This window comes from Lissotriton vulgaris, chromosome 11 (assembly GCF_964263255.1).
Source record: "Lissotriton vulgaris chromosome 11, aLisVul1.2, whole genome shotgun sequence".
Taxonomy (NCBI): domain Eukaryota; kingdom Metazoa; phylum Chordata; class Amphibia; order Caudata; family Salamandridae; genus Lissotriton; species Lissotriton vulgaris.
Genome location: NC_141699.1, coordinates 706,177,941 through 706,204,609, shown reverse-complemented (window position 1 = coordinate 706,204,609; position 26,669 = coordinate 706,177,941). Strand labels below are relative to the sequence as shown.

At 44.0% G+C, this 26,669-nt stretch overlaps 1 protein-coding gene and 1 pseudogene across 1 annotated transcript in view; both read left to right on the top strand.

The window, feature by feature from the left end:
- Positions 1–26,669, top strand: part of LOC147683350 (uncharacterized) — a 120,106-nt gene that overhangs the window by 50,502 nt on the left and 42,935 nt on the right. The window lies entirely within an intron of this gene.
- On the top strand, positions 20,321–21,366 carry LOC147683351 (DBIRD complex subunit ZNF326 pseudogene; annotated as a pseudogene).

The following is a 26,669-nucleotide window of genomic DNA, read 5'->3' as shown; positions in this document are numbered from 1 at the left end:
TTAGGGTGATCCCTCAAGTGAGGGCTGAGAAAAGGGAGCGGGGTAAAAACAAATGTGGCAGACAATTAGTTGTTGGTCCAGCGAAGTGTCTTTTTGTAATTTGGTGTAAATCCTTTCAGTAGTTGCAGAGTTATTAAAAGGAATTGTCATTGTATATGTAGGGATGCTGAGGATCTGCGACCCCTTCTGATCTCATTCTGAGATCTGATTGGCTGCCAGCACTTCAAACCAGAAAGTGTTGACAGCCATCTTTGGAGTCGTCTTGAGCCGAGTCAGAGGAAAAAAAGTTTAAAAGAAAGAAAAGTGGGCAGGGTAGGAATACCCTGACCCCCTAAGCCTCTTGGGGGTAGCGCACAGGGACCCAGCAGGACCAAATAAAGTTTTTCGGCAGGAGTCATGCTTGGTCTGCTGCTCCTGCCAAAGTTCTTTTAAAAACAGAAGCACAGTACCTAGCACTTCTGTAATCCTGAGGCCCCGGTGGCCTGGTCCCGGGAAATGATGAGGTATTAAAAAGAAGTGGGGGTGCTCAGGCCACCTCCTCTGGCCTTTGAAAGCTCTCCCTGGGACCCCTCCCTGAGGCACTGTTTTTAATTTATGTGGGGGTTGCCCATGCGGCAACCCCCTACACCCAGGAGACCACCACATCCCCAGGCCAAATCTGAAATGAATATGGGGCATTAAAAATAAATTGTACGCGGGTGAGCCCGCTGGACCCTTGCACCCTGGGGATCACTACCTCCCAAGTTCTAAATATAACATTAATGCGGGGACCATCACCTCCCCAGGGCTAGATCGATGTAATATGTGAGGTCATAAACAGGGCATTGTGGGGCCGCAAGTTATAGTTAGCTTAGGTAACTATAACTGCTGAATTTCCATGGCATTGTACGAGCAGGGCCGGCTCTAGGGCGGTGTGATTGGTGCCACCGCACCGGGTGCTGGCTTGGGGTGGGAGTGCCCTGTTTGCAAGTATATTTTCATTTTAAAAGCATCTGCTGCCGGCGTTCCTTGCTTCCAGCAATTTTCAGCCATCAATAAAAACATCAAGATAACTCCAGTGATTAATGTTCTTGCTGGAGAGAGATCGTAGGTTTGTCTAGTGGAAGTTTTAACTCATCGTAAGGTACTGCAGTGGGTTAATATGCCTATTGCAAAGAAAGGGTACTATGCAGATCACAAAGTACATATGATGTAAACAGGTCAGTAAGTTACTGCTTGTGCCCCAGGGATCCTTTATTACTTGCAGTTTATAAGTTAGAATCCTAATATTGCACAGTGAGCTATTAACTGTCATCAAAGAGCTCATGCACACTACAAGATTTGTATTAGCGCTAGATGTCTTTTAGCCCTGTGTTCATTATCCTAAACTTGCAAAAAGGGTTCATTTGGAGAGAAGAAATCAATGTTTATTATTAAAAAAAACCCTAGCAATGATGTTATAAATTCTGAATTTGTGCTTTTCCAGACCAAGGACTCTTAAAGACTACCAGTATACCTACCAGTATAGATGACATGGGACTCCTACACCTTGTAGTCCTCTGTCATATGTAACATTTCCTATACACAGATTTTCACACATATGATTGTCTCTGTGTCAATGTGTGTGAGGTTTAAAGTGCTCCGACACCCTACACTAGGATGAGTGGCGCTTTAAAACTAAGTGTTTCTGAGAGAGAGTGGTTATAGAGACTTGAAGAGCACTGTTAAATGGTGGTAGAGAGGGAATCTGTGGTAAATGTGGTCATTGGCGGGCGCCAACAAATATTGTCACACAGGGTGCCTCCAGTGCCCTGTGTACAAGTGAAATCTGAACTTAACTATAACTTTCCTGTAACCTTTGGCTTTGTCAATATGATATATATATATTAGATCACTGCATTTCTATGGTTTTGTGTGGGTAAAAAGTGAACCTAACTATAGCGTCCTTGTAACCTTTGTTTTTTCAGTGAATTTGTATGGGTTTTTTTACGTAAACTAATATATAATTATATTTGCTGGTACCGGTACTCGTGAATCCACATCCCTTGATCTAAAGTTCTATTCTTTAATAACTACAAAACTACTGAACACGTTAAAACTAAATTACAAAAAGGGTTCTTTCTGGACCAAGACCTAGCTTTCTTCCAAAATTTGATGTTAATCTGTTCAGCAGTTCGACCTGTGGCCATGTGTAAAAACTGAAAATTCCCATAGACATTGCATAGGGAAAAATTGTTTGGGACACCTCTTTTTCTTGACCCCCCTTGAGAAATCACCAGAAACTTCCTGTGCCAAACTAGGCAAAGTAGGGCACTTTTTGGGGAAAATTTTGTGTAGATTTATCAACAGCGCCAAAGTTATTAGCAAAAAAAAGCTTAATCTATAGGAAAGGTTGGTCCTAAGTATAACTATTTACTGGCATATATATTCACTGAAAAAAATAAAGGTTAAAGTAACGTTATATTACGGTGAATATGTCAGTGACAACATTAACTTTAATTAAAACACACTAACTAAAAAACACACAGAAGTCTACCAGTTATAGTTAGCTCTCTGCTAACTAAACTATAACCTGCGCCCCTGCCAGCGAATTAGCCAAAAGGAAATAAAGCTCCCTGGCCCAATCAGAATGTTCTCATTTTGAATTGGCGTTCCCGCAAGTCTCTTGAGCCTCTTGCACGCCCAACCATCCAGAAATACAAATATTTTTTACCCTAAATTTCTAAACCACTATTGAACGGATTGACACCAAATCAAAAAAGCACAATCTGCAGACTAAAATGTAGCTTCCTGCCAAATTTGTTGTAATTCTGTTCAGCAGTTTTTCCTGTAGCCCTGCCTAAAGAAGTCTATGGAAAACGCATTAGGGTTTTGCATTTTGGGACACATTTTAACCTCTTAGGTGCTGCGCCTATTCCAACGGCCGACGGCACCACTACCTCAGGAGTGCTGCCGTCGGCCATTGGACGTTCGAACCTCACCTGCGCAATGGAACGTTCAGCACTAGAGCTGGACGTTCCATAGCTGCTAAGAGGCTAATTAAATGTAATAGTGTCTTGAATGGTGTTGGAAAACCATGTTCCAAAATATTTATTTTTTGTACTATTCCAAACTAAATTATAGTCTTTAGACACATTTTTAAAACAATACTTTTGTAGGGGAAGTACTTCAGACTTAGTAATATACAATTTGTACCCTGATACTCTAGTACTCAGAGCATCTTCCTCAAAGAAAACATGTAACAATAAGGAAGGTTACTAATATATATGAAAATGTCTTCTGTATTTGTAGACTATTTTATTTCAGGAAATCCAAACTGAAATCCTTTAATATTTGGGTTTTTCTGAAATTTAGCCAAGATCTGCATTTAAGTTTAAGGAATGCTAAATAGAAGGCGAGCGAAAAGATGGTCTTGAATAGCAGCCCTTATATTATCAAAGTAAGGTGTTTCAATGCTTGAAATGGAGCCTTGAGGGATATACATGATCTAGATAAAACATTTAGACATTTTGGTCCAATATATGCCATTTTAAGGCCTTTTGTTTAAAACTTCAATCTAAGTAATCAAATGATGTCTCAGCACTTACAGCAAGTTCTGAACATTGTTAGATGACAATCCAATCTTAGTAAACTCTGACTGTTAATTTCTAACTAACTTCAAGATAGAAGATTCCAGTCTCGTAGCCTGAATATTTGCAAATATCTTACAGCTGTTAGTGACTTAGGGATTAAAAAAATCATTGCTTTTAAAAATTAGATTCAGGCCAAACCCATTTTCTGAAATTGATCATAAAATTCACATAAATTAGGTGCTGTAGTGCTCGAGAAATGAGAATAGAAGTCAGAAGAACTTGAAAGACCTAAGTGCTTTACCTTTTTTACATAATGCTATTGCAATAAGAGCAATTTCCAATAAAGGAGAGACCAAGGGATTGATCAAACTTTCAGGAAAGATATTTGAAATATTTTATAATGTCCTCAGTTGTATGAATTAACTCTACATTATATAAATCTTTGGAGAATCATAAACCATTTGCAATATCAGAATGAACAACTATGACTTTGCAATATTCATTGAGTATTGATTGAATAAATTATCTTACTTTCTTTATCTTCGGATCATTGGCTTCAATTTTACCCATTATATTTCTTCTTCTAACATACGTAGCTTAACCTTTAAACATAAATTCACAGGCTTTCTCATTAGTATGTTTATTAAAGTCTATATTGGCCTTTCTTATCGAGATGCTGGATTTTCACTTGCTGCCTTTCCTAGAAGGAACTAGGTCAAAATCGGATATCATTTGTGCATAACTGAAACAAAAATGACACCAATGTCAGAATGCAATACAGTTAATGTTTCTTGATTGAGATTCCTGCACTGGAGGATTTAAATAAAAATTTGAATTGGTCTGGATTGTAAACCTTCCACTATCAGAGAGAATTCTTTGAGTAACTGAGTTTTCAATCACGTTTGCACCTTATTGGGATGCATTTATGTATAGACCTATTATCCAAAAAGGGGATAAATATCTGATTGCAATCCCCACAACTATCCAGCTGTCATGTGATTATTGTAATAAGCAGTGGCGGCTTGCACAGGTAACACAGTGGGGTGGGGTGTGGGGTAGTGGGGTGGTGGGGTTCGACATACTACGGGAAAGATTAAAGTAAAAAAATAAATAAAACCACATACCTTGCGCTTGCCGCATCACCGAGTCTGCAATGCGCCAAGCGCAAGGTAAGTGGTTTGATTAATTTATTTCTTTACTGATACCCTTTCCACCATATGTCAAACTCCACTACCCCTCCTGGCCCGCACTGCCCTGCCCCGCCTCACCGTCCCACAGCGTTACCTGTGTGAGAGGCCACTAGTAGAATGTTATCGCTAATATCATCATAATAATCTTTATTTCGGCTTAAAGCCATAAAAGAACAAATAAACATACATACAGAATAAAAAAACATAACATTTAAATTGGACAATTGGCATTGAAGGGGTCACTGATATAATTCCGGTAAGCTAAATTAGAGTTTTTTTGGGCCATAAAAATAGATAAAGGAATCTCATTTACTTTTGATTTTACAAAATACAATCTTCCTTCTGGATCAATACCTTGGAAAATACCATAAACTTTTAAATACTTTTGTAATAGAATAACAATAGCATTTTTATTACTTAGAGAATGAGAAGCAAAAACCTCCCCAACCAAATGTTCTTAATTTACTAGAATCAGAGCATGAATGCTGTATTTATGCCGAACACAAACATTCATAAATTGAAAACACAACAAAAGAGAAATCCCAAACGAATTTAGAAATAGTTAACCAAACCAACAAAAATCCACTCGGTATAACCAGAATTAGGATTTTTTTTAAACTTTAAGATCAATTCCACTTAAAAAATCAAAGCAAACACAAGGAAATGATGGACGTAGTTCTAAAACTTTTCAGACACTCTTCCCCCAGTCACAGATCTGGGTTGAATCCATGATCATTCTTTAGCTCACATTGCCACCTCAGTTCAGACCCAGCTATATGCAAATCAATCTTGACCCTGTGCTTCATGGGAACAGTCCAGCCCGAGCTGCCAAGCCAAGTCTTCCCTGAACCAGAAACAAGCCTCCTGGGGCCAATTTCTGGGTAACACCCTTCATCAGCCAGGCTAGCTTGAGTCCAGTGGCAAAGTGAGCAAGGCACCCAAGTCTGGGCATACCCTGATAACTTAGTGCGAACAAAGCAAACACAAGGAGATGATGGACGGAGCGCTGAACCTTAAAAAATCAAAGCACCAATGGCAGACATCTAGCTGCGGGAGACTGGGACGCAGTCAAAATGTATGGTCAACCACGATGGAGAACGGTTTGGATACACAAAGTGGATTGGGTCCGGTCTCAGTTTACCATCGGACATAAAAGAAATTAAAAGAAAAACTGCCTGAGATGATAAAGTTCAGCCGGGCAAGGCAGCTGGTGGAGTCTGCTGTGAAGATTCCTTAATTTGGACTTAAGGCCATATTTATCATTTTTTCATGCAATGCTGTAAGTAATCTCATCTAGGTTTTGCGATGCCCTTGCATTACATTGCATGGTGCAAAGGCGATGCAAAACTTTGATAAATGCCCCTTAGTCTTTAGAAGTCAAATCTCTAGTGGGATGAAGCTGCGGGTTGTAGCCAATGAGGGTGCCAAGAGGCTGGATAACCTTTCTGCGAGGAGCCACTGAACAGGTTGAACTTCTGAGGAAAAGAATATAGTGGGAGCTGCTACAAAGTCAGGCCATCCAGTAATGTACCTTGGGCTGATCAACAAGCAGGTAGATCCCGGTCTCTTCCCTGTTCTCGGACCACTTTTGGGCCAAAAAAGTCTAAATCTCAAGTTTTGGATGTGGGTTGTCTTGTCACCATTTATACCACTTCCAAATGTCCAGGGGAGTGAAGAAGCACCACTTGGAGGGCCAGAACTCACTCTGGTAGGGTCCAAGAGTGAGTTCAAGATGGTTGGAACCTTTTCCATCCCTGAGGCTTTGATTAGGAGGCCAGCCAACTAGCCCTTGGGGAAACGCAAGAAGTCCTGGGTTCAATGAGAAGTACAGGGCATAAGGAGACCTCGGGCCGACCTCAGGGGGCTTAGGGCATTCTTCAGACATCCTTCTCGATTCAGCATAGAAGTCTCCTGAAGTACACAGCACGCCATAGTAACATACAGTCCTCTCAGCGTCCTTCCCTAGGTTCGGAAAGTGACCTGAAGAGTGGGTCTGAGAGTCACCTTTTTATACCAGGTGCTTACTTTGAAGTGTGTGAAACGTCTGGAGGTTTTCTCCCACAAAAGTGATAGTAATTTCCTGCCACCATACACTGGCTCCAGCCTGGCTAAAGGCTCAAACAGCTGGTGTGAAGTCCTTTGTGTGAGAGCGGGGCACAGCCTATTGAGGTGCAAGTGGGGCTGTGTACAACTCCGCCTACTCATCCTGCCTGAGATGGCCCATACAGGCACACCTAATACCCTTATTGTGTGTCTGTTTGGGAGGAATATACAAAGGCCAACTGCCACTCACACCAAGTCAAGTGACCCAGGAACAGGCTGTGGGCACCAAATGGTTAGGTTGCAAAAAATGCCAACCTTCTAAAAGAAAGGATGAATGCAACCGTCTTGCACTCAGTAAACTCAATAATCATACATTGAACCATTAAACAATTTAAAGGTAAAGAGAGCAGTTGCCTGCATCGGGAAAGAGGCTCTGCTAGCCTTTGTCAATACAAGTGAGGAATATGCCAGATAATTTCCTGGCAAGCCCAGTGCACTGCTTCAAGTCACTCAAGATGAGTGTACTACATAAGTTATTCAATTCAATTCTGTTATTAGTGCATTTATAGTCCTTTATAGTCCTGATACAAGTTTAAACAAACATGAATCTTCAAAAGACACAAAAACTGGAGAGTTTCAAGTTGAGTTTCTTTATGTTCAATTCAACAAAAACTGGATAACTGTTGCATTTCACATAGTCCAGATTTCATGTTCCAAAACAATTCACTGAATGTACAGCTTTAACAATACCAATGCATTTCGGGCAGAAAACAGTCGCCCTTCATCAGGGGATCTAGGAAAATGACACAGTATATACATAGTGTAAATTAATATGAGCAGGAGCAGCAGACATATGAATGAGTGAATGAATGAATGAATGTTGGATTTATAGAGCGCGTGGTTACCCGGAGGCGTCCCAGCGCTGTACCACTGGGGAACCCGTCCTGGCTTTTCCCTGTGAGATGGTCCCTTTACTGGGCATCCCCGAGGTGAAGCCAGGCTTCCCCGGCGGTGATGGGGCCGGAGTGGAGATTAAGCAAGCTATTGCCCAGAGTTGCAGCGTGGGACCCCATGGTTAGAGAGGCACTGAGGCGAGATTTATCGAGCCCGCTGACATTGGTCCTGCACCCCGCCGCGTCGGGAATTGAACTCTGGTCCCGGGCCGACTTCTGCCTCCGGGTCTGCCGCCTCTAACCGTTAAGCCACACTTCTCCACTGACATATGGTCACAATTTTCGCTAGCTAAAGAGATTTAGTCGATCTAAGGCCATGCTCATGAACAGAATAAGAAAAAGAATGAAATGAAAATGTCCAACCTGCATTAGCTGCATAAACTTGGAGGTTAATTTAAAAGAGGAACTAAATCAATAAGTGTGAAAAGGAGTGAAAGAAGACTAGAAGAGTGATGGAACGCTTCACGTCGTGTCATGCAGGTGAACGTGCTATAATTCTTAGTGAGTGATTTGTGACAAAGCTGTGCGTGTAACTACATTTTCAGTGCCTCATACCGTTTGGAGCGATGGCGTTCAGTTACAGTAATACGAGCGAAGGTTTCACGAAGACAACTGCTAGGAGAATAAAAAGTGCTGTTAACAATGCTCTGTACTGAGTTTAATAGATTGGTGAAAGTCGTAGTAACCGACGTGTGGACTTACCAACAGCTGTCAGTATAAGAACGTGTTCATTATCAGCGCGGAGTGGTCTAAAAAAAATGCAAAACAAGGAATCCGCAGCAGCACAAAATCAGAAAGAAAAAATCGCGGGGGGTGAAAAACAAATGGGGAGGTGAACAGACTTACCGATGTAGCGTGATCAAAGGTGCTCTCAATAATGGAAACCAGTAGTGTGCCGTACCGGTGCGGTAAGATCATAAAAACTTCTAAAAGAGCCATTTTGAAAAAGGAGACTTAAAATCCGACTTTACCATCAAACAGTGTTTTCAATTACAATTCCTCAGGTACCAAACATTATTTCCTACCTACTCTAGTCAACAGTTCACACTTATTAAATGTGTTAAGTGTGCACAAGCACTTTAGCACTAGTTAGTACTGGTAAAGTGCACGGAGTGCTATGGCCAGCAAAAATGAATTTCATAAAAGTAGCCGGGTTGAAGGCAAAACATTTGAGGGAAGCCCACCCTAAGGCTGACCAGTCTAACAATATTTATTTGTACATGTACACATAGATATAGGTGTACATTGTAAAATATGACTTTACCATTAAACCGTGCTTTAAATACCAATACGTCCGGTACCAAGCATGAGTTTCCTACATAATCACCATTCAAAAGTTAGCACTTTTACTGTAATAAGGTAATCCAATGTTATCTTATGTTATCTTACGGGAGAGAGAGGAAGGCCTCACAGTAATGAGAAATGTATGAGTTTTCACTACCAGGACAAGTAAAACTTACAATTGCAAGTTGAAACTGTTTAAATACAGTGCACCCTGCTCTATGGGCTGTTTAGGGCCTACCTTAAGGGTGCCTTATATGTAGGCTTGCTAATAGCATTTAATTTGAAGGCCCTGGTTTTACAGTATACCATTTTACTGGTGACTCATAAGTAAATTAGATATGTCGATCAGGTGTGAACCAATTTTACCATGTTCTAGGAAGTGAACACAAGCACTTTGACACTGGTTAGCAATAGTAAATGCACAGAGTCAGAAGGCTATCAAAAACGAATTCAGAAAAATAGGAGGGGTGAAAGCAAAAGGATGGAGGGAGACCACCATAGGGCTTACAGGTTGATCACGTGCCCCCCGTCCAGCTGAAAGTGGGGAGACCTATCCAACCTCCATGGAGTTTTCATCATTATTGTTGAAGAACCTGGTCAAACCATCAGTAATGGTGTTCTGAACACGGACAGGTGTGGGGAGATGAATCTCCTCAACTATTTGAGATTTTGACCCCTCATTTGCATGAGCATTTGAGGAACCTGTGGTCCATCTGAACCCAGAAGTGAGTCCCAAACCGGGACTCAGCTTCGTCAGTGCCCAGACCACTGCAAAGGAGTTTTTTTCAATATTGATTGATTGTTAACCGTTCGTTTTTTTAATGTATTTTTTAAAATCATTACAGTAAAAAGCTAAAATTGGAACCCAATCCCCCTTACTCATCCACCCATTCCACCCCCCTTCCGGTGCCTCCTGTGAGATTAAAACCCCTGTTCCGATAGGCAATCTTGTGTTACAGGGACCTTTCAGCTTTTAATCCGGGAAGTTAATTTTAATGCAGCAATGTTCCAGTCAGAGCACTTAAAGTAGCGGGCGAGGTCTTCTTTGCCCATTGGTGTTACGGAAACACCTTGTTGGCATGTTGATCTGACAATCTGGTAAATAAATGTTGTCGCTCTTGCAAGGTGGTGTGTTTTTATTTCCGAGAAGCACCTGTCTGATGCCTCCTTGCAAGTTCTGATGCCAAGGGTTTTTAGAATGGGACAAAGCAGCCTTTGTTGTTCGCTGGTAAGTTTTGGGCAACAGCATAGTAAATGAAGCCAAGATTCCCATTGGTATTTGCATAGACGACATAAAACGGCTCTGTCTGTTCATGACCATGCTGGATTGAAGTCCCCAATTCTGAGGGCCGTTAGCCTCATTAAAAAAGATTTTCTTACGTGCCTGACCCCTAGTGCGTCCCTTAGGTATAGTTGGGCTTTCCCCAAAGTATAAGATTCGTCCAATGCCTTCGTGTAGGTGTTATGTCGGAGTGCGGTTAGATCTTTTTCATAAGAAATGGAGTGGACCTGCCGTCTCATGATGTTCGACCACGCCTTGTGCGGGATATTTGTTAGGGACAGACTGTTTCGATCTATGCTTAGGGTCTCTATAGCTTTGCCCAGCTTAGAGTGCCGGGGAGACCACTTCTCTGAAAATTGTTACCAGATGATGTTTGAGAGAGTTGTGCAGTGCTTTAAGGACGCCAATATAATACTTTATTAGATCTCCCTGGCGGGCCAGTTTCGGTCTGCCGAGCCCTAATTCCAGCCATAATCTCATGCTCTTAGCGTTCCTGGGTACTTGCAATACTATCTTGTGGGCTTTGACCTGTGCTGCTGCTATAAGTTTGTCTAAAGCTCCTGGAAATGCCAAGTGACCGTAGTTAATGGCCGTAATTAGTTTTGCCCTAATGACCTTCAGCATGGGGTCTGCTGTGGGGTTAGTCAATTGACTTAGGCGTCTCATTGATAAAATTACTGTGTTGATTTTAGCAGTTAGATGTTTTGTATGAGCTGCCGATGTTGCCCTCTTGTTTAGCCAAACTCCAAGATAATTATAGGCTGCGGTGTGCCCAATTCGGTGGTCTCCCAACTTCCAGACTGCTTGTTTTTTATGTGGGTGTCTGCCAAATATAATTATCTTCGTTTTGCCTTGATTAACTGTCGGGTGATTTTACTTGTTGTACTTCCCCAACTCTTGAAGGGCTCTTTGGAGGCCCACCCTTGTGTGGTCCATCACTACGGTGCCATTCTCGCCGTGCCCAGACTCGGTGGAACTAGACTTGCCTCTTTCAGGGCTCCCCCCCCCCCCATGTCTGCTGTGTAGAGATTAAATAGTAGGGGGCCAGGACGCAACCCTGCTTCAGTCCGTTGTTGGTTTCAACTTTTGCTGATAGAGCGGTGGGGCTTATCTATACTTGTACACATGTCCCCTCATGAAGGGATGACAGTTTTCCCCAGAGTTTGCCCCTATCTACTTTATCAAAAGCTGTGCTTTAATCAATGAAACGGTACAAAAGTGGGTGGTGACACCCAGTCAACAGATCTAGGTTTAATCCATCACCGTTCTTTAGCTCACTCTGCCACCCCAGTTCAGACATGGCCAGGCTTGCTTGAATCCAGTGGCAAAGTGAGCAAGGGACTCACTTCTGAGCATACCCTGCTAACTTATGGCGAACAATCAGTTGACTGGGTGTGAGTGTTTGATTGGTTCAGATGCTCCGTCCAACAACACCCCCTTTTGTACCGCTTTGTTCGCCATAAGTTGGTACGGTATGCTCAGACGTGAGTCCCTTGCTCACTTTGCCACTGGATTCAAGCAATCCTGGCTGAAGACCCTTGTAATGCCAGAAACCGGTCCTAGGAAGCTTGTTTCCGGTCCAGGGAAGGCATGGCTTGGCCATTCGGGCTGGACTGTTCCCATGAGGCACAGGGTCAGACTGATTTGCATATGGCCATGTCTTAACTGGGGTGGCAGAGTGGGCTAAAGAACGGTGATGGATTAAACCCAGATCTGTTGAATGGGTGTGAGTGTTAGATTGGTTCAGATGCTCCGTCCATCACCACCCCCTTTTGTACCGCTGTAATCAATAAAACAGCAGAACAGCGGCAGGTGCCTGACTTTCACATCACGTTTTGAGGGCCATGATGTTATCTGTTGTTGCACTATTTATCCTGAAGCCGGTCTGGTAGAATGGTAGTATTTCGTTGTTATTAGCCCAATCTTCTAGATCTCTCAGTAGTAGTCTGGCAAAAGCTTTGGCTTCTACATCCAGCAGGGCCACTAGCCTATAGTTTGCGGGGTTGGAGTGGTCGCCTTTCTTGTGAATAGGGAAGAGGATAGATCCTTTCCATGAGTGTGGAATTACTGCAGTTTCATATGAAAAATTGTATAGGGGGGGTGGGGACTGTGGAAAAGAATGTTTGAACTGTTTTAAAAGCCATGGCTGGAATGCCATTTGGGCCTGGCGCCCACTCATTCCTCATTTTCATAATCTCCATCGTTATTTCAGCTTCCATAAATCCATTGCCCTCAAGCTTTGTTTTCCTGCTTTGTCTGTGTGCTTGGGGAGAGTGGCTGTGTAGGTGCCTGTTCCCCAGTTGTTCTTCCGAGGGGCTTACTCTGTAGCTGGTGTACCTCTGACATATAATTCCCTTACAAACACTTCCCACTCGTTGCTTGCAATGTTGTTCTCCTTGCTCCTAGGTTAAGAGCACAGGCGGTTGATAAACCTCCATAATTTAGCGTTGTTCTTTTCCTTTAGCAGGGCAAATACCATGTGCCATATTTGTTCCATCTCTTTCTTCTTCTGCTCACCTACTTTCGTCCTGAAGGTGGCTCTCAGTGCAACAATAAAGGCCCCTTCTGCTGATGTCCCTCCTGTCTTCCTTCTTCTAAGTGCCTTCATTAGCGCTCCTTTACATTGTCTCAGGCTGTTCGGTGTCTGTGGGTTCTTTAAAGAATTGGCCTTGTGACAGAGTTTTTTTATGGTGATTTTTGCCCAGCTTCCGCCACAGGTCTTCTGTCAGTTCTTCCCAGAGACAGATCACCTATGAGTCGGTCTCCTGTGGTCCACGAGCCTGCCGGGTTAATGCCCACTCCTGCATTTTCCCTTCGAGAGAGGTTGTCTATTTTATTCTTTTAATGGCTCTGAAACCGTTGTCCCCTGTGGTTTCTCCCATCCTTTTCTGCTTTCATTCCTAAGTAAAATCTTGCGCATAGAAGCCTATGGTCACTTTCCCCTCTATCATCACCTGGAATTCTTCCAACCTATCAGCTGTTTTCTCGTTGATGAAGATATAGTCTATACTGGATATATTCCGAAACAATGGTTTGGAGCACCACAAGGGTGATGATAGTTTCATAAGGAAGTGGGTTGAGTAGAGTTTAACATTTTTAAGAAGACAGAGCAATGGGCCTGCCTTGCACCCTTTATTTTGTTTTCCTGGGGCACTTTCCAAACCTCTCAAGTTAAAGTCTCCTGTGAGGATTACATTGTAGTACTCCTATTTTATTAATTTATCTTCCAGCGTGTTGGTAAGAGTTTCCATACTGGCAGTAGTCGGTGTTGGGATGATGTAACAGTTTATGAGCATCAGATTAAACGGCAGGTGGCCCTCCCTTAACCCAGCGATTGTTATTGCTTGCAGGTGAGGGGAGTTTACTCTTATTTCTGTGACCTTGAGTTTTCTCGCATGGCTTATGAAGATAGAAAGACACCCCCCCCCCGCCCAATGGACGTCCGAAGATGTTTTTTGTTGTTGTTGCATTAATCCGATGTTCATGAAAGCCCACTATGGGTGTTGATGTCATTGACCAAGTTTCTTGACAGCAAATAATGTCCCCTTTTGCAAAGTAGTCCTGTACTTCCTTGGTCCTTGCTTTTTTGTTTAACCCTGCGATGTTACATGATTTGACGGTTAATTCTTGGGGGAGGTCCGAGTTTTAGCGTTGGTATTGATCGTCCCACACCAATGTTGCCCTTCCTCCTCTAGCGGGGACTTAGTTTCGGCTAGGGGTGCTGTTGCCAGCTGTCACCTCTTGTAGCCTGTTTCGTTTGATCCATTAGCGCTCTTCACAGGTTGTCTCTTTGAAAGATAGAAACGTTTATTGGTGTTTTGGAGCGATCATTAATGTATTCTCCTCGTTTCCTGTTGTTGGTGGTGCCTTTCAGGTTTGATGTAGGCCCCGGCCCCTCTATTTGAGGTATGAGGACAAAGGGATAATTAGGTTGAGTGGGTTCTGTTACTTCTATGCCCCAACTTGCGAATTGTTGGGCTTCACCAAGGAATGCCCGTTGGAGGGCACACTCCCAAAAGCCCAAGACCGTTGAATCACCGTGGGTGTCTCCTTTTGAACTTTACCCACTCTATATTTTCCAATGTGATCTGAGACAGTGATTTGACATGGCCAAAGAGTCGGAGGTTATTAGTTCTGTTTAAGATGTCGTGAGGCCCTTCCATGTGGTACTTGGGGGTAAGCGCTACCTCGTATAATGTATATGGTTCCTCAAGATTTATTGTTTGTGCAACCCCCCTCCCATTGCACTTGCTGCTTGATCTCAAACTGGGGGGGGTTGAACAAGGTTCGCCAATGTTGTTCATCTTTCGCCCTGTTATTTCCCAGCGTGCTAGCTATATGCTTTTGCTCCATCAGTGGGGATGTAGTGTGCTCCATGGGGCCTTTGTGATCCTCCAGTTCCAATAGGTCAAAGAGCCTTATTTGTGTGGCAGCATCCTCCTTACCCATGCTGACCCTGTTTGTTATCGCCTGGACGGCAGTTGATGCTAACACTGCTAGGTGTGATAGGTCAGCCTGGTTTTCTTGAACCCTGCCTTGTTGTATTACATCATCCCTTTCTCTTTCTTTGGCCTATTCTATGTCTGCCAGCGGGCGCTGGCCCTTGATCTTTTGTTTGGGATTAAAAATCGGGTAGAGTGGAAGTGAGATGGTTTTTCTCCTCAGGTCTATGGCTGTTCAGCATTGCCGGCAGGATGGATTTTCTTTTCATTTTTGATCACTTCAGCTGTTTCTTCAGCTTTTTCTTCGTCCTCCTTATTATGGGTCCTTCTGTTCTGGCTTCTGTTTCCCCCTCCATGGTCATTTTCTACTCATCGTCTTCCTTTTGTAAGAGATCTTGCCAGAGCTTCCTCTGTGTCACTCTTTGTCAGGGGTGCCAGAGTTTCTTGACTGTTCTTCTCCTTATCTCAGGCTTTTATTTCCATTTCCCTTGTTCGGCCATGTTCGCCCTTAAAGGCCACTTTGAGATTGCCCTTTTCCAGTGATTCAATTGTTCGTGGTATTTTTAACGAATCGCCACTGCTCTTGGTTAGTGCCACTATGTCCCCCAATATTTCTGGCAATTCGGCCTTCTTTTCTATTATGTCGGCACTTGAGCTTGTCTGAGCTATCATTGCCTGATTATATTTGATTGTTACCTCCATTTCATTCAAATTGCGGCCCAGCTTCTATAGGCACTGGGCTATTGATTGTAAAAGGTCAACTTGGATCTCTATTTTGGTTGTTTGCCATATCAGGGCCTTAGCTATTGACTTCTGTGCTTCTGTGATCGTTGTCAGAAGGGAGGTGTTTTCTTGCTCATCTCGATCCTTCTGGTCTGTCGATACGGACATCCCCGCTAGATAATTGCCCTGATTTTCTGCCACGTCCCCTCTCCCAATAAGGAGGGTATCTGCTCTAACTTTAGTAAAAAGGAGTTGGTGAAATCTCCTATCTCTGGTGAGTCAAGGTGTTGGTGTCCAGCAGATAAAACCATTGAACATAATCGTGAGATGTCTCACGGACTGGTATGCATTGGATCTTTGCCCTCCATGACTTTCGGCTTGTCTTCCTCCTGGGGCCGATTGATCAAGGCTTTGATTGGTGAAAGGCTGTGTATCAAATCAATGGGCTTCATTCCAATCCCAGCGACTGTTGTGAGCCTCCCGGGGTCTAAGTCACCAGTCCTTCCTTTATATATTGTACTATTTTCCTCTGCGTCTTGTGCTTTGCACCCACTAGTCCAGGCGAGTTTCGATCTCCCTGTGCCAATGTATCCCATCTCTGGACCTGGTCGTATTCCTGGCTCCCTTAGTTGGGCAGGAGATGGCCTCCTCCCCAGATGTTTTTGTTTTTTTTTTAATATATTGAGCTGCTTGATGAGTGCCTGGCCTGGTCGAGATGCTTGGGGGTTACTCGCTGTGAACTCAATCGGCTCTTCAGCCCCCCCATCCCCCCCGCAGACATACCAGTGGGTGGCAAGCTGCCCAGGATCTGAAAATAATGGGTGATGAGCCCATGTTGAAAGGATTGTAAAAGGAGGCTCCTGGTGTGTGACTCTTGTCTAAATTTCTGAGCCGTACTCCTTGTGACCCTAGTTGTTTGTCCCTTGTGGGCTTCTTTATCAGAGTCAGCGTCCATCCTCTTTGGTTTAATCAGTGTTCCCTTAAGCATTCTCCTTCCCACACCAGGAGAAGGTATTTGCAGGGGTTTGGTGTTACGTAAAAATCCCTCCCTTCGTTTTTTGGACATTTTTTTTCTTTTTTGTTCTGTTTCCTGTGATCACTCTTCTACATGCGCTGCCTAGGCCGCTCTCCTCGCCACGTAGTTTATCTAAGCCAAAAGTGGAATGTCTTGACTCCGGCGGCCTTCTCCGCTGTTGCACTGCCTTTGTCCCTTTGTGCATGCGGGCACTCCCACTTGCTCTCTTGCCACGCTGCTCACTCCAAACCCCCAACCGATAGCCACCACCACTAGCCAGGTGTCCTGTGCTCCTTGTGAGAGTCTCTCCCCTTCCTCTTTTCTTCTGCGAAGTTTGGTGGGGCTGAGCAAGGTCCGGGCTATGTGGGGGATATGAGGGGGATGTGAGGAATGTGTGGGTGGGGTGGTGAGCGTTCAGGCTTTTCACTTTTTCTCACTCGCCCACTAACCTCACCCGGTGCTTTGTGCTGTAGCCCCCTTGCTGCTCGCTGATGCTGCGCCGCTGTACCGCTATGCTGGGCCGGGCTGGGTATTGCTCTGTCACATCTCAGGTCTCCGTTCTCAGTAATTTCCAGCTCCAAAGCCCGCTCATCTCTCAGCATGGCGCAGCTCTCTCACAGCTCCCTGCGGCTCCACGCCACTCTTCACGGGTCCTGATGTGGCTTGCAGCACCTGGTTCCCCCGCGGCTTCCACAAGGCTCCCCGCGGTTTCCTGCGGCTCCTGACACGGTCCCCTCTTCTCCACTCTGCTGCCGCTACTGCTGTGAGAGCGCTGGAGAGCAACAGCAAAGTCTCTCGCAAGACTGGGACTGGCGTATCTAAACTTTTTAATAGAATACCACCTTTGTTCCCTGAGAAGTAACCTCTTACTGATGAAGGCTGCAGGTTGCTCTAGACCCTCCTCATTCAACTGTGATAACAACACTGGATGCTATGCTCTGGTTCATCAGTTTGTACAAGACATTCCTTGGGTACATTTTCTTTCTGGCAAACCCCTGTTCTGATCACCCTCTTGGAATGCTTCTTAGAAGTCAACTGAGTTAAAGGGGCAACAATTGTGCCATTTACCTTAACAAACCTCATGTAATATTCAGTGAGGCCAAGGAAGGCCCTCGCTTCCGTTTGGGTTTTGGAAGCTCCTAGGTCAGGATAGTTTCTAATTTGGCCTGGAGGGTTCACCTGGCCTTGATCTACTGACTGGCCTCTCGGAAGCATTTTTCCAAACTTTTTGAATCTGGTTCTCGAAGGCTAGCATGTAGCTAACCACATTCATGGATGATTTCTTGGGAGCTTCCTCCCACCCCTCCTTAACCAGACTGAGAAGTCCCCTAATAGAGTGACCATAGAGAAGCTCAAATTGGTTCAACCCAATCCCCTTCTGTGGTGCAATCCTGTAGGCAAGAGCAGGCATGGTAGAAGGGCATCCCACTTCTGCCTCATGGGCTCAGGTAAGTACCTAATCATGCTTTTCAGGGTATTGTTGAACCTTTCAACAAGCCCATTGATTTGAGGATGATAGGACCAGCATCCATTACTTCAGAGCCAGCCACTTTTCCTCCAGAGCCAGCTTCTCCTACATTTGAAGCTTGGCTAACTGCAACCTGAACTCTTTTACCCTATTGTCTGATAAATCTTCGAGGGACAGGCTGTGGGTGGACACATCAGTTTTGCTCCCCCCTGTAGGAGAGTAGGGTATGCTTCTTATGGTTACCCCCACTTTTTGCTGTGTTTCACTGGTTTTTCGACTTTAGTCTGGTTGACCACAGCCTAGCTGTTCTCACTCTAAATTGATTGAATGTACTTTAGGTACATACCAGATTAGTTACTGAGTTACCTTTTGAGCCCCTAGGAAATGGGACCTTAGGTGCCAAGTGCATAGGTACCCCAGAGGCCTACCAGGGGCTGAAGCATGTATTATACCACCCCTGGGAAGCCTTCCAAAAAGGCACCACAGGTCTGCACTTGCAGCCTGGGTAAGGTGGTGTAAGCACCCTTTACTTAGATATAGTATACCTATATCTACATATACATGACACATATTAACCTATAAGTCACTCCTAAGGCAGGGCTTGACAATCCTGAAGGCGGAGTGCTTGGTTTTGTGTGGGAGGGTGCCCTAGCATGAGCTGAGCCCCTCTGCAGCTTTCGGAATCCCTTCCTTATAGCTGTTCTATGATATAGCCATACCATATACTCTTAAGTGCATTAAAATCCTCGCGGTTAATGCTAACTTTGGTTTGGCTTTATCAAAACAGGTCGGGTTTGGTGTCAAACACTTTGGAATCCTACCCCCCACCAGTTCTGGCGGCGGGGGTAGAATTCCACCCTTCTTGAGGGCTTCCAAACATCTCCGAGGCTGACACGAGTCCCCAGCAAAGCTGAGACCTGTAGCTATCATGAGAGACTTGGGACCGGAGCTCCTGGACATCCTGCAAGTTTGCAAGTGCACCTACTTCCCGTAGTTTCCCGAAGTTATGCATTGGGGTATTTGAAGCCCCTGCCCTGAGCACCTTCTGCATCAAAGTTGAGAGGCCTACACGCCAGGAGTGTTCCGTGGGCCCGTTTTCTTCACCGCAGCTTGAGGCTCCTTTGCAATCTCTAGTCCGTGGGCTAGTGGGTCCCCAGGAATGACAATCCTTTGTTTCTTGAGCTTGCCTGATTGCTCCAGACGTGCTCTGACTCCCCTTCAAAGGGTGAGTCCCTCAGACTTTGCTGGTCTGCACTGAAGCCAAACTTTGTCATCTTGCATGGGTTGCTGTTGCCAAGGCTTGTTGGGACCAATCCGGATTCTGACGCTGCAGCACTCGACATCCTTCGTGGGACAGCTTGAATCCAGCTCCTGGTCCTCGTGGCTGAAGAGTTAAGCTTCACCTACCTCACCTTAAAGCACTCGACATCGGCTGGAATCTTCCTGTCGACATCCTGGTCACTGGCTAGTGACCCAGATACTGTCCCCTCTGCTTTCAGGTTCTTCAGATCTCCGATCCACCCTTGGATCCACCCGGACACTTTTCCTCTGGTCGCCTGCAGCACTTCTTCGCACTCTCCATTGGAATCGATGACGAAACCTGACACGAAAAGACACCTATGCACCCAGCTTCCCTGGGTGAGGTAACACAAGTACTTAGGTGCTCCCGTGGGTCTTGACTCTCGAAGTGTCTAAGTCTAAAGGGGTTTCTCCGCAGTCCACTCCTAAATGTCCTTAAACTTTAAAACTCTTAACTTAAACTTTCTCCATAGAAGTCAATGGTGATTCTTGGCTGTGTTTAGACAATGAACGCTTCCCCGTGGGTCTCCTGTGTCCCTACCTTGGGTGGTTCCTGGTTTCCCTAGCGGTTCTACAGGCCCTAGGGCTCACTTCTATCACTCGCGTGGTTCTTAAACCACTTTTTTAGTATATGGTTTGTGAGGCCCCTAGGGCAAAAGGTATGCTGTGCTAGTTTACTGTGTGCTATTGAAGCACTTGTATTGTACTTTTACCTCTAGCCTCTTAAAGAGACTAGAGGGTTTGTGTTTAGAATAAATACATATATATTTGAGATATACCTGGTGTGGTGTTCTTTCATTTGATCATTCAAGAGATTATAGACTGGTAAAACTAGCTGATTTACATTCCTTCAAGACTTAGCCTGACGGCTGCTCTCCACAGCTACCACTAGGATAGCTTTTCATAAAGGTTGTCTTGAACCTACCATCAATAAGGGATGTTTGGACTGGTGCAAGGTACCCACTAGAATAATGGACATCATATGCCAGGCCACCTTCTCCTCTCCCCCTCCCCCCCCCCCCCCCTCGCCCATGAAGCTTGCCCCTGCAGGCTCCCATTGGAGTGGTATACCTTCTTACCCTGAAGGTGCATTTGGAAGCAGAAGCGGTGAGGCTTTAGGAGGATCGTCAGCAGGGGAGGATTTTGGCAGTATGCAGAGACCTGGAATTGTTGGAGACTACCTGAACAAGTCTGGTGTTGGTGGGCCTGTTTGAAGGGGAATGAAAATACTGATGATGCAACCACTTAGTAAACCAGTTGGAGGGTTGTTTTTTGGTAAAACACCTAAATTGACCAAACCTGGACCAAATGGAACCCTGGTCCAGAAAGAAGAGAAAAATTGCGAGGAAGAAGAGAATTGCAGAATTGAAGCCAGACGAGAGAAGCAAAGACAGAGACTGGAGAAAAACTGTGAAAAATATGGATATAGATACAGGATTGTGTTTAAATGTTACATTTGCAAATTTTGGGCATCTGAAGAAAAGGACATTGAAGCTCACCTTGAAAATGCTCACCAGGAAACCTTAGATCATATACATTAACAAACCAAATGCAACAAAGTTGTAATGTCCTTTTTGCATGAATGCATGGTCAATAAGTTTAAGAAGACCTTTCTACTTAAAGCGCAGACTAACCAGACTGCGGCAGAAAAAACGGTAGAAAAGATCTACTGGAAGGTGTTTCTGCTGATGATCACATGATGAAAGTGGAGACTGTACATTGCAGTGCCTGCAGTGTCTATTTTCCTGCTTTACACAGTTCTGTACAGCAAGATATAAAATCATCTGATCACGCAAAAAGCAAGTTGGCTTCCAAGGAAAAAATAAAAAGGGAAAGTGTACTCACTGCTACAAGTATCCTAAATAACCCAATAGTCAAGTCAAACTACGAACTGTATGCAAAGGATGAGAATACCTTTGAAATCGTTTAAGAAACTGGAGAATCAGTTGGGGAAACCACTGAAGCGAATGAGAAAGGCAATGAGCAAAATGAAAAGGGAATTGATGGTGAAAACAATGAAAATGCGGAGGCGGATAATGTGGATGCTACAGAGGATGCGGATGCTGCTGCCCCAAATTATTACGCTGGGGACTTAACAACCACTGATGAAAACTAGTGGAGAAACTGCCCTGAAAGGTAAAAAACTTTAGCACACTGCATTGGTGGACTTAAAAGACGTTTTGCGCAAAGTTGAGCAGTTTGTTCGCTCTGCATGTATTCCACTTCTGTTTTAATTGCCTAAAGGCAAAGCTGGTTTAAGTTTTATTTTTTTACCAAACTAAAGCTTGTATTAAACAAAGCAAATGCTTCAATATTCTTCCAGTGCATAGTGATTTGTTCATGGTTATGTTTTGGGCAATTTTGAGCAGTTGGGGTTCTAAACGTTACAATGAGATTTTTGCAGCTGTTTTTAGCGCCCAATGCATTGTTGTATATAATTTGAGCTGTTGTAGCAATAAAACCCTGTTTATGTCCTGCAGTAGTAAAGGTGTACAACCCTTCATCCTGGAGCTGTTGAAAACGATTTACTGCTGCGTAAAATAACTTAGCGGGAGCTGCTGCAAAGTTAGGCCGACCAGTGATGCACCTTGAGTGGTTCGGAAAGCTGGTAGGGCCCAGTCTCCTCTCAGTTCTCAGAGCACTTTTGGGCCAGGTTTTGGGTTTGGCCTATCTGGACACCTTTAGCACCACTTCCAAGGTTCCAGAACTGGAGAGGTGCCACTTGAAGGGTCAGGACTCATTCAGGAAGAGTCCATGTGTGGGTTCAAGAAGGTTGGAGCCTTTTCTGTTCCTGCGGCTTTGATTAGGATGCCAGCCAACATGCCCTTAGAGTCACTCTGGAAGTTCTGGGTTTAAGGATAAGTGCAGTGCTCAAGCAGCAGGGCAGTCCTCTGGGGATGCAAGGCAGGCAGCAGAGCAGTTCTTGAGGCAGTAAAGCACTCTTCTGAAGTACATATCAGGCTACTGAAGCAAGTGGTCCTCCTAGAGTTCTTCCACAGGTCCAGAAAGAGAACTGAAGAGTGGGTATGAGGGTCACCTTTGTATACCTGTTGCCTACTTTGAAGTTGGAGATATTTCTGGAGCACCCCCCCCCCTCCCCACAGAAGTGTTTGGAATGTCTTGCCTCCTTGTCCTGGCTCTAGCCTGGTTACAGGCATAAATGGCTAGTATGAAGTGATTTGTGTGAGAGCAAGGCACAGCCTATTGAAGAGCACGTGGGGATGCGAACAGCTTGCCCCCCCTGCCTGAGATGGCCCATCCTGGCACACCTCATCTCTCTATTATGTGGCTGTCTGGGAGGGATTGTCAGAGGCCAACTACCACTCGCACCTAGTCATGTGACCCAGAAACAGGCTGCAGGCACCAATTGGTTAGGGCACAAAAATTCCAACTTTTTAAATGTGCCAGCTTCAAAATTGTGACTTAAAAACTGACTTTGCCATTTCAGCAGGGTTATAAACTACATTCCTTAGGTACCAAACATGAGTCCCCCCCTCACTCCCAATCGAACGTTGACACTTATTAAATGTAATAAGGTAACCCAATGTAATCCTATGCGAGAGGTAGGCCGCACAGTAATGACAAAAACATGTGTGAGTTTATCACTACCAGGAAATGTAAAACTTAAAAGTACATGTCCTACCGTTTAAATACAATGCACCCTGCACTATAATCTATTTAGGGCCTACCTTAGGGTTGACTTAAATGTGCTAAAAACGGAGTTTTAGGCTGGCAAATAGTTTTACAATTGCTGGCAGGCTGCAATGGCAGGCCTGAGACATGTTTTAAAGGGCTATGTAAGTGGGTGGCACAATACGTTCTAAAGGCCAAATAGTAGCATTTAATTTACAGGCCCTGGGTATGTGGTATCCCACTTTACTAGAGACTTATAAGTAAACTAAATATGCCATTCAAGTTGAGTCAATTTTACCATGTTTTAGGGAGTGATCACACAAACGTTATCACTTTTTAGTAGTGGTAAAGTGCCCTGAGTCCTAAAGCCAACAAAAACTAATTCAGGAAAGTAGCAGGGGTGAAGGTAAAATGTTTGAGGGAAGACCACCCTAAGGCTGAAAGGTCTAGCCATATATATTTCTGCATGTACTCGTAGATATAGGTGTACATGTTTATGTATTTGCTTTACTGATAAATATACTTGAGTCATACACTGTTTTTCCAGCGGTACCCATTGTATGAGGCCTTCAATGTTTGCAACAATAACATAAGCCATATAAATATTATAAAGCAAAGTACTCTAGCTATAAACGGTTGTTTCTCAAGTAGTCCATTGCATTTGAAAATGTGACCTTTTTTAATCCACCAGATGGCAGCCTTGTCAAGTGATCAAAATCCCTTTCTTTGTCTGCAAACTGAGAATACATGTTTGTTCTGAAATAGTGAAATCATCACAGTGCGAGCTTCTGACTGACAGATATATAAATAGCGCAGATTCCAAATGGTGCTGAGAAAAACCGGAGACAACAAACCAACGATTTACTTTCAGACTGAAAAATGCATATCGTTCATATCAGCTGATGGTTCAATGCCTTTTTTTTTACTAGCTGAAATGTAGTATCTCAGTAAAATGACGGCAGTTTCCTCTATTACAAGGGGGATAATCAAGCTGTAGCTATCCACAAAGGTCTCGAGCGATTCCTTTCATAGTTTGTATTTATATCGTAATTTTATGTAGTATGAAAAAGATGCATAAACGAGCAATTATTCCCCTCATTACACAGTGTCAAAACAGTCCGTGACTGCCATCTAGTGAACGCGTAACTAGTGTGCAAGTGATATTTCTATTTGAAAAAATCCCTATTTTAAACAAGCACTGGCGTTGCCAATAGGTTTCGCATTTGGAAAGTTGGAGCTATTGGTTTTTGTAAATGACATTTTATATTTATATATCGTTATTGGCATTGTCAATAACAATATATAAATATAAAATATCATTTACAAAACCAATAGCTCCAACTTTCCAAATGGGAAACCTATTGGCAACGCCAGTGCTTGTTGTATGTGTGAGTAAGTTTGTGTTGGTCAGAGGGGGGTGGGGCAGATAGATATTTGAGGTTGTGGGAGAACACATTTGGCTACTTTATGGCTCCTCATACAGGTTCTCAAGCTGGCACTGCCTCCATCTTTATTTATTTTACATTTTGTTAATTTGTTAAGTGCCACATGTCACCTTCTTGTTACTACGGAGTACTGATCTTTGAGCCTGTCTGTTGAACCTTCTTACTTCGCTATTGTCTCTTGTTATGGTAGGTGGCTGTGCACGTACTTATAGGTCTGTTGTGTGTAATGCCAATGCTGGATAGAGTTTTGGTTATTAGGAAGAGCTGTAACCCTTCTGAAGGCCATTGTCGGGTTTTCACGTTCCTCGGGGCATTAGTGGCAGCTTCCGAAGGTTTTGGTTGTGTTTTTCCTTTTTTGGAGGGTTGAGGTAGAGCACAGCTTAATTTGTGCCCGTGCTCGCTCATGGCATTGTCAGTCTTTCTTTAAAAAAGCGCATGAGCAAATTGTTTATCAATTCAATACACTATTACGAAAACAGTAATATGAAGGTGGTCAGGCGACTCTTACAATTTTGGGTCACCTAGTGTTGTCAGAATTGTTACATTTGTACAACTGTAATGGTAAGCAGGTATTTTTTTTTTACCTTCCTTCTAACCGCCTTTCACAAATGTAAGATGACTTAGCTACAGATTTTCATGACGCTGACGAACAATGTAGAGAAGAGTGGTGGGCGAGAGACAGACGACTGTAATGCAGGCATGGGGGTTGTGAGACACGGAGGCAGCGTGAGACCACATACCATGTATGTTACACACATATTCCCGTAGGTCTGTATTACACAGACAGGGGGGGATGGTCTGTGAGAGAGAGCCTGTGTTAGGCGTGGGAGAATGAGTTAGACAGAGTGGTAGGAAAGGAGGTGGGAGGTGCACGGCCGTGCTAATTACAACACACGGCGAGAGCAAATGGAAGAGACACAGGACAGAATAAGGAAGGAAGGGAGACAGCGGAGCGTGAGAGGGCAATAAATTGACTAGGAAGATAAAAAGACGGAGAGAGGGATGGGGTATGTAGCGACATAAAGAAGGAATAAAAAAGTGGTAGTGAAGGAGGATAAAGGGAAAAGAATTAACAGTTGGCAATAAAGAGGGGAAAGAAGCACGAAGAAAGGGTGCCGGGGCAGACAAAGAAGAAAGAGGCAGGCAAAAGCAGAAAAAAGTTGCTGGCATATAAGCATTTCAGAACCACAAATTTCTTTAAGGGTTCTTCCTCAGGACCGGGACTAGGCCAAGCACTGTGATACACATAAGAAATACAAAATGAGTGATTAGATAGCTGTCCCTAGTATTAAAATTAGCTCTACTTATCGTTATAAGCATAACAAGGTTGTCCTTACCCTTCACGCTTGTAAAATAAACAGCAATATGAAACCCATGAGGGAACATATGTCCTCTTTAAATGCAGGTTTCTGAAAATAGTAAAGAACAAAATACGGGCTTAGTAGAGCTGTACAAAAACGACCATTAGTATGAGTAGAGTAGACTTTACTGAAACGGCACATTGTTTGTGGAGTAAATGTCCATGAAAAGTAGAACTTCTGAACGTAGTTTAAAACGCGATCTCAGCTACCTTTTACCCGTGTAACTGTTGTCAATTAAAGGTGGACCTAAAGCGTGGTCACACTTCTTTGACTAGTTGCGTGGGTATATTGTTGCCATAAAAATGAATCAAAACTGCTACAACTTGCCCCTGAACCATGGGCTCTGTGGTGGATTGCAGTTGTCATAGAGAGAAGTTTGAGAAGGGTTTCACATTGCGGTGACCCTGTGTAAAGTAATTTAATATACGAGTGTAATCAAGAAAGCAGCTTACTCAGTAATTACACTTTTAAGCGAACTGATATAGACTGAACGACCGGCACCAATATTGAACAGCAATTGTACTCTGGTGCTGGAAGAGAGCCATGCGGAGAATGCACAGCATTCGCTCTAAGTCTGTGCTCGGACAGAGTGCAAAGTGGTTGCTGGGTGACGGCTAGGAAGGGGCTCCTGGAGCACAGGGGGCCCCCGCACCGCGGGAGCTGATTGAATTCACTTCATTCATGAAGGCATCAACGGCAGACTCTTAGCATGTCGGTAAATTCCTGGATGGATTCAAACAAGATGTGAGCGTGTGCGTGAATGCAGAGTGCGCTCTCTCTAGCACGGTCGAACAGATCCTCATAACTTGCCTGTTTCCAGAAGCTTGAGCAAGTCAAATTTCAGTCCGGCGTGCACGATTCACTGCGTCTCAGAAATGCGGAAGTTTAACAAAGCTTGCATCGGACCTAACTTGTAGATTCAGATAATGTGAGGGGGGCATTGCATCATGGTACTAGTAGTCTAACAACTGGCCAGAAGG